Source organism: Penaeus vannamei, chromosome 29 (genome assembly GCF_042767895.1).
Source record: "Penaeus vannamei isolate JL-2024 chromosome 29, ASM4276789v1, whole genome shotgun sequence".
NCBI lineage: Eukaryota > Metazoa > Arthropoda > Malacostraca > Decapoda > Penaeidae > Penaeus > Penaeus vannamei.
This window is the reverse complement of record NC_091577.1, coordinates 31264841-31273427: the sequence shown is the minus strand read 5'-3', so window position 1 is coordinate 31273427 and position 8587 is coordinate 31264841. Positions and strand designations below refer to the sequence as shown.

The window sequence follows — 8587 nt, the reverse complement described above, 5'->3', positions numbered from 1 at the left end:
ACGAACTATGATAGCAAAAACAACACCCTTGTAGCCGTTGATCTCCTTTGAGAAAAGAGGGAGAGAGAGGGAGGGAGGGAGAGGGAGGGAGGGAGGGAGGGGGAGAGAGAGAGAGAGAAAGAGAGAGAGAAAGAGAAAGAGAAAGAGAAAGACAAAGAGAAAGAAAGAGAGAGAGAGACAGAGAGAGAGGGGGGAGAAGGGGGAAGGAAGGAGGGAGAGAGAGAGGGGGGAGGAAAGAGAGAGGGAGAAAGGAGAGAGAGAGAGAGAATAGAAAGAAAGGCAGACAGACAAAAAAGAATTAACAAGAACAACTGTTCATTCCTAATATTACGTTCTTATTACGCTACAACTACTATCATCACAAAAGAACACTTGTTATTGTGGTGACGTCAAGTGGTTAATGTGAATGAAGCAGATGAGGTAATACGCACACAGAGAAGAGCTAAGAATGTGCAAAACTCATTCATAAATTGAGGAGACACTCGTTGCATTCACAAAATCTGAGACTTGAAACCAACTTAAGAAATTGTCCCAAACGATATGAAATAATTCATTCATCCTCACTCCAATACAGGGATTCAAACCTAAAATAAGAATCTCACAACAAACGATAAAGATATTCAGTAAAACAAAGACAAGAATTAATAAAAAAACAATGAAAAAGAAAGGCTAAAAAAACAAGCACAACCACAGCTACTTACATGCAAACAGCCGCCCCATAATACGAAACAGGAAGAAAAAGGAGAAGGGCAAACAATTCAAAAATAACAAATAACCAAAACAAGAACAAATAAAACAAAAAACAAGAATTCATAACCACAACAACCGCTTTATCATTCTAACAACAACCTCCTTTCATCTTAACAAACGGTCCCATGTTGTAATGACTAGCACAGCAAAAAAAAGAAAACAAGCAAACAAGAATGCATAACCACAAACCACAACAACCGCTTTAAGCTTCTAACAACAACCTCCTTCCCTCTTAACAAGCGGTCCCATGGTGTAATGATTAGCACTTTGGACTCAAATAGACGAAAATAATGTTCAGTAAAACAACAAGAAAAAGAAAACAAGCAAACAAGAACTCATAACCACAAACAAACACAACAACCTCCTTACAATCTAACGAGCGGTCCCATGGTGTAATGGCTAGCAAACAAGAAAACAAACAATAAGTTATAACCATAGCAAACAACAATAAAACAAGCAAACAATAAGTCATAACCACAAATAACCGCTTTAACATTCCAACGACAACCTCCTTCCCTCTTAACAAGCGGTCCCATGGTGTAATGGTTAGCACTTCGGACTCATTTAGACGAAAATAATATTCAGTAAAACAACATCTTACAAGAACAAAGAAAACAAACAAACAAGAACCCATAATCACAAACAACCAAAACAACCGCTTTAACATTCCAACAACAACCTCCTTCCCTCTTAACAAGCGGTCCCATGGTGTAATGGTTAGCACTTTGGACTCTGAATCCAGCGATCCGAGTTCGAGTCTCGGTGGGACCTGAGCCGCAGGGGTGACTTGCCTTTTAGTGTTGTTTTTGTTGGTATTATCGTTGTTTTAGTAATATTATCTTTGTTTTGTATTGTTTCTTGTTGCTTTATTGTTATTTTTATTTGTTGTTATTGTTTTATTGCTGGTATCTTTATTTTTTGTGTTTCTTGGTATTTATATTTTTGTTTCTTGTTCCATTGTTGTTTATTTGTTTATATATATAATATATATATATATACATACATATATATATATGTGTGTGTGTGTGTGTGTTTGTGTGTGTGTGTGTGTGTGTGTGTGTGTGTGTGTGTATATGTATATATATATATATATATATATATATATATATATATATATATATATATATATATATAGACAGTATATATTACATATTCTATACAGAAAATATATACCTATATCTATGTATTTGTATAATAACAATGATAACCGCTATAATAACAATAACTACAGCAATAAAAACATCTAATAATAATTATAATAATAATGAAAAGACTAATAACAGTAATTCTGATATCCGAACAACCAGCAACAACAATAACACTGATAATAATAATTAAAAACAACAACAAAATAACAGCACCATTTATTTAAGCCGGCTTCTAGGAATCACCGAAACTTGAACCAGATTTTTGTATATAGAGGCCAACATGTGTATAAGATTGTGAGCGTATAGTTATGTTCATACAGTAATGATTATTCATATATGCATATCTATCAATCTATACATTTATGCACACACAAACACACACACACACACGTCCACAAACATAATTTATGTATATATACACACATACATATAAACACACATATACATATATATATACATACATATATATGCATCTAGATATACACACATACATATAGGCACACGATATATATATATATATATATATATATATATATATATATATATATATATATATATATATATATATATAAGTATAAGTATAAACGTAGTGAAGTGCATAATCATGTACAGCTATCAGCAGGTAGACACCTGCAGTGTTCCCTCCCCTTTCAACAACTAGTTTCAAGGGGGAAATGCGCGATATTAATGCGACCAGACTGATGACTCCATCCTTCTCTCGTCTCATCTCTCCACCTGTCCACCGGCTCACCTCACCCCCCCCCCCCCCGGCCCCCTCTCGCTCCTGACCTGCCTGGCAACTCGGCGATCTAACCCCCCTACCCCTCACCCCTCCTCCCCCTGCCCCTACCCCTATTCACCCTTTTCTGAGGCTTACTTACCTGGGTCTCTCCGTCTACCCTTTCTCTCTTCTCCTTTCTTTTCGTTTGGTGTGTTCTTCTTCCCTTTCTGCTTCGTTTTATGCTTCGTCTTCTCTCTTTTTTCTTTTCATAATTTATTTCTTCTTATTATTTTTTTCTTCTTCTGCTTCGACTTCTTTTTGTTCTACTTCTTTCTCTTCCCTTCATCTTTCTCGACTTTCCCATTCATCTCGATCTAAGCCTACTCCTTAACCCCCCCCCCCCCACACACACACACACCTCCCAGCTACCACCCTGTTCCCTCATTCCACTCTCTCTCTCTCTCTCTCTCTCTCTCTCTCTCTCTCTCTCTCTCTCTCTCTCTCTCTCTCTCTCTCTCTCTCTCTCTGTATGTGTGTGTGTCTGTGTGTCTAGCTATCGATCTATTTGTATATTCATCTCTTTTGACCTTACGCTTTCAATTCCAATTCGACAAATGTTGCCAAACTTCCGACACCTTTTGTCATTTTGGGCAAACAACAAACCATCCTTAGTCTAAACCACCTAGAAACACGCAAGTATTTCCGGGAGTGTACATTTAAAAGTGGAGATAACTACAACACGTGTGCACAAAAGATCGCGCAATTTATTTTAGTGAGATTTGGCATAGTCGGCGGGGAAGAAAATCTCGGAGGTTGTCAGCTGTTTCGTTTCGCGTGTTTGGATGCGTTGCGGCTGGCTTCGTTTGTTCGTTAGTAATGATGATCATGGTAATAATGATGATAATGATAAAAGTAATAATGGTACTATTAATAATGATAACAGGATAAGGAGGATAATAATATCAACAATAATGATGTGTGTGTGTATGGGCGTGTGCCTATGTGTGTGTGTGTGTGTGCGTGTGTATGTGTGTGCGCGCGTGCGTGTGTGTGTGTGTGTGTGTATGCGTGTGTGTGTGTGTGCGTGTGTGTGTGTGTGTGTATGTTTGTATGTGCGTGTGTGTGTAAACTGTACCCATACTCACACAAGCACAGAGAAACCTGCAGCCACCCCCTCCCCCCTTCTAATCTCCCTGTTCCGCCCTGAATCCCTCAAACTAGTTCGGAACACGTTTGTGGGAGGGAGGGGGCGGGGGTGGGGGGAGCCGAGGGAGGGGTGAGGGGACAGGGGAGGGGGGGGGGGCTGGTGGTGTTAGGTTAGGCAAGCTGAAACGGAAGCTTCTGTTGAGGTTATTTTCGCAATAGGTTTGCAAAATTACTTTTCGTTGCATCCCTCACTCAAAAATAGATAAATGAATACAAATTAGAATTTAAAGATATATAAAAAGATATGATACTGAAGAATACATTGCAATGGTCGTTTCAGAATCGTGTTTATTCCAATGCTTTGCAAGATGTATTTCTTTTTTTTCTGCCTCTAAATCATTTTAATACAGAAAAAAATATATATAACAAAAAAGAAAAGTATATATCACAATGATCGTAACTTCAATATCTTATTTACTATCAATGATTTCCTTCTCCTTTCCTCTGTCTCCAAATAATTCTATTCTCTCTCCATCCCCTTCTTCCTCCCTCCTTCCTTCCCTCCTTCACCCCTCTGCCTCCCTTTTCATTTTCTCTGTCTCCAAATCATTCTATTCTCTCTCCATCCCCTTCTTCCTCCCTCCTTCCTTCCTCCCCCCCCCTCACCCCTCTGCCTCCAAATTATTATATTCTCTCTCCATCCCCTTCTTCCTCCCTCCTTCCTTCCCTCCCCCCTTCACCCCTTTGCCTCCAAATCATTCTATTCTCTCTCCATCCCCTTCTTCCTCCCTCCTTCCATCTCTCTCCTCTGCCTCCAAATCATCCTATTCTCTCTTCCTCCCTCCTTCCTTCCCTCCCCCCCCTCTTCACCCATCTGCCTCCAAATCATTCTATTCTCTCCCCATCCCCTTCTTTCTCCTTCCTTCCTTCTCTCTCCTCTGCCTCCAAATCATCCTATTCTCTCTCCATCCCCTTCTTCCTCCCTCCTTCCTTCTCTCTCCTCTGCCTCCAAACCATCCTATTCTCTCTTCTTCCCTCCTTCCTTCCCTCCTCCCCCCCCCCCATTCACCCCTCCTCACATGATCAACATATGACGGGTATGCACATGGGAGGGGCATAGGTTGCCGGATGCACGTGGTGTGGGTGTGGCATCGTCAGCGGTCAAAGTGTATTTGTGAAAAGTAAGCTTATGTTTTCCTTCGTTTCCTATGTTAGATCACGTTCGCCATTTTTGCTTTTTGTTGTTGTTTTTTTGGTGTGTTTTTGTGGGGCAATTTTACTTCCGTTTTCTTTGCGTCTGTAGTGAGTTGAGATTTCCCGTTTTCTTTTGTTTTTCCTGCTATTTTTTCTTTTCTTTTTTTCTTTTCTCTTATGCTACTCTGTCATTTTCGTCTGCTTTTCTTTTTTTCTTTTCCTTTCTCTTATGTTACTCTATTTTCGGATATTTTTCTTTTATTTCATTTTCCCTTGTGTTACTCTGGCATTTTCGTGTGTTTTTCTGTTTTTCTTTTCTTTTCTCTTGTGTTACTGTCACTTTCGTCTGTTTTTTTTTTCTTCTTCTTTTCTTTTCTCTTATGTTACTCTAGCATTTTCGTCTATTTTTCTTTTTTATTTTTTCTTTCTCTCTCATTTTCTTTTTAAATCATCACGTACGGTCGTTTCTACTTGTCTCTATCTTTTGTATATTTTTCTATAACATTATGAACTATTATTTTTTTTTAAATTGAAAGTCTTTTACCTCACTCGTTTTGCTTGTTAGTCTCTATCTTAATTCATGTTTAGTTAGTTATGAAAATTCGTATAATTTTCGTAGTTAGTCTCTATTTTCATTCATGTTTCATTAATTATGATAAATCTTGTCATTTGATTATTTGGTGCATCTCTTTATAATTTTAGACTATATTCTTTTCTCACTTTTTTGTCATGATTTATTCTTTAATTAGTTATCATATTAATCATTTTCTTGTGGTATTTTTGCTTTAGTAGGTAAGATAGAGAAAAAAAGTGTGAAAAATTATAACTTATTGGTTTGATAATCACAATATTCATAATTGCAACATAAATAACAATGAGAGTTAATTTCCAAATGGCTCTATAGTAGAGCCCTCAGACCATAGCATCAATTCAAATTTCTGTTTTTGTAAAGACAAATCCAGCACAGCATAACCACAACACAAGCAAGTCGAAGGGGTAACTATAGCATTCAAACGTAATTACAGGTTACGCCAATCTCATCAGAATATCTTATTATCCAGAAGAATTACCCGCAGAGTACACTTACAGGTCACCGGATAGAGGAGACAATAGAAAGTCTCAGAATTTCGGCCTTGAGAAACAGGTAGACGCAGAGAACCACATTTGTTTACTTTTATCCACTCCGCCATGTTGGTAGCGTCCCGGTCCTTCAAGTTATGGAATAGGAACGCTTTAAAACAACCTTTATTAGTTTTGTTTTTTATTCTACTTCCTGTTTCTTCTTCCTACTTTTTTATATACATATCCCTTCACTGTGTCCTGTTTCACTTCCTGTTTCTTCCGCGTTCGCTTCCCGTTTGGACATCGCTGGCTGCACTTTCTGAAACCTTGGCCGTGATAAAGTGAGTCGTTGGCTGTTCGCTTGTTTCTGGGGGGCTTCTGGGTGCGTTTGTGTTGTAGTTCTGCGAATTTGCGAATTGGTGGAACGATGTGTTGTATTTTTGCAAATTGGTGGAACTGTTTTATTCTTTGTGGATTGGGGGAACTATGTGTTATATTCTTTGCGAATTGGTGGAACTGTTTTATTCATTGTGGATTGGGGGGACTATGTGTTGTATTCTTTGAGAATTGGTGGAACGATGTGTTGTATTTTTTTGCGAATTGGTGGAACGATGTTAGTGTTGTATTCTTTGCGAATTGGTGGAACTGTTTTATTCTTTGTGGATTGGGGGAACTATGTGTTATATTCTTTGCGAATTGGTGGAGCTGTTATATTCTTTGTGGATTGGGGGAACTATGTGTTGTATTCTTTGCGAATTGGTGGAACTGTTTTATTCTTTGTGGATTGGGGGAACTATGTGTTGTATTCTTTGCGAATTGGTGGAACTGTTTTATTCTTTGTGGATTGGGGGAACTATGTGTTGTATTCTTTGCTAATTGGTGGAACTATGTGTTATGTTCTTTGCGAATTGGTGGAACTATGTGTTATATTCTTTGCGAATTGGTGGAACTGTGTGTTATGTTCTTTGCAAATTGGTGGAACTGTTTTATTCTTTGTGGATTGGTGGAACTATGTGTTATATTCTTTGCGAATTGGTGGAACGATGTGTTGTATTCTTTGCGAATTGGTGGAACTGTTTTATTCTTTGTGGATTGGTGGAACGATGTGTTGTATTTTTCTTTGCGAATTGGTGGAACTGTGTGTTATGTTCTTTGCGAATTGGTGGAACTATGTGTTGTATTCTTTGCGAATTGGTGGAACTGTTTTATTCTTTGTGGATTGGTGGAACGGTGTGTTATATTCTTTGCGAATTGGTGGAACTGTTTTATTCTTTGTGGATTGGGGGAACTATGTGTTATATTCTTTGCGAATTGGTGGAACTGTTTTATTCTTTGTGGATTGGGGGAACTATGTGTTATATTTTTTGTGGATTGGGGGAACTATGTGTTATATTCTTTGCGAATTGGTGGAACTGTTTTATTCATTGTGGATTGGGGGGACTATGTGTTGTATTCTTTGAGAATTGGTGGAACGATGTGTTGTATTTTTTTGCGAATTGGTGGAACGATGTTAGTGTTGTATTCTTTGCGAATTGGTGGAACTGTTTTATTCTTTGTGGATTGGGGGAACTATGTGTTGTATTCTTTGCGAATTGGTGGAACTATGTGTTATATTCTTTGCGAATTGGTGGAACGATGTGTTATGTTCTTTGCGAATTGGTGGAACTGTTTTATTCTTTGTGGATTGGGGGAACTATGTGTTGTATTCTTTGCGAATTGGTGGAACTATGTGTTATATTCTTTGCGAATTGGTGGAACGATGTGTTATGTTCTTTGCGAATTGGTGGAACTGTCTTATTCTTTGTGGATTGGGGGAACGATGTGTTGTATTCTTTGCGAATTGGTGGAACTGTTTTATTCATTGTGGATTGGTGGAACTATGTGTTGTATTCTTTGCTAATTGGTGGAACTATGTGTTATGTTCTTTGCGAATTGGTGGAGCTGTTATATTCTTTGTGGATTGGTGGAACGATGTGTTATATTCTTTGCGAATTGGTGGAACTGTTTTATTCTTTGTGGATTGGGGGAACTATGTGTTATATTCTTTGCGAATTGGTGGAACTGTTTTATTCTTTGTGGATTGGGGGAACTATGTGTTATGTTCTTTGCGAATTGGTGGAACTGTTTTATTCTTTGTGGATTGGGGGAACTATGTGTTATATTCTTTGCGAATTGGTGGAACTGTGTGTCAAGTTCTTTGCGAAATGGTGGAACTGTTTTATTCTTTGTGGATTGGGGGAACTATGTGTTATATTCTTTGCGAATTGGTGGAACTGTTTTATTCTTTGTGGATTGGGGGAACTATGTGTTATATTCTTTGCGAATTGGTGGAACTGTTTTATTCTTTGCGAATTGGTGGAACTATGTGTTATATTTTTTGTGGATTGGGGGAACTATGTGTTATATTCTTTGCGAATTGGTGGAACTGTTTTATTCTTTGTGGATTGTGGATTTTTCATCTCTTTTGTTGTGTTTTAGTCTTATTTTCGTAGTTTTTTTCGAAGAGGTGTGACGAAAAAATAAACAATTCTTCATTATTTATTCTGTTTTGTCTTTGTCCCCTTTT

At 38.0% G+C, this 8587-nt stretch overlaps 1 non-coding gene across 1 annotated transcript; it reads left to right on the top strand.

The window, feature by feature from the left end:
- The first annotated feature begins 1449 nt into the window (after window positions 1-1449).
- TRNAQ-CUG (transfer RNA glutamine (anticodon CUG)) lies at window positions 1450-1521 on the top strand. Its single transcript has one exon. It is a non-coding gene; the product is annotated as a tRNA-Gln (tRNA).
- The last annotated feature ends 7066 nt before the right edge of the window (window positions 1522-8587 follow it).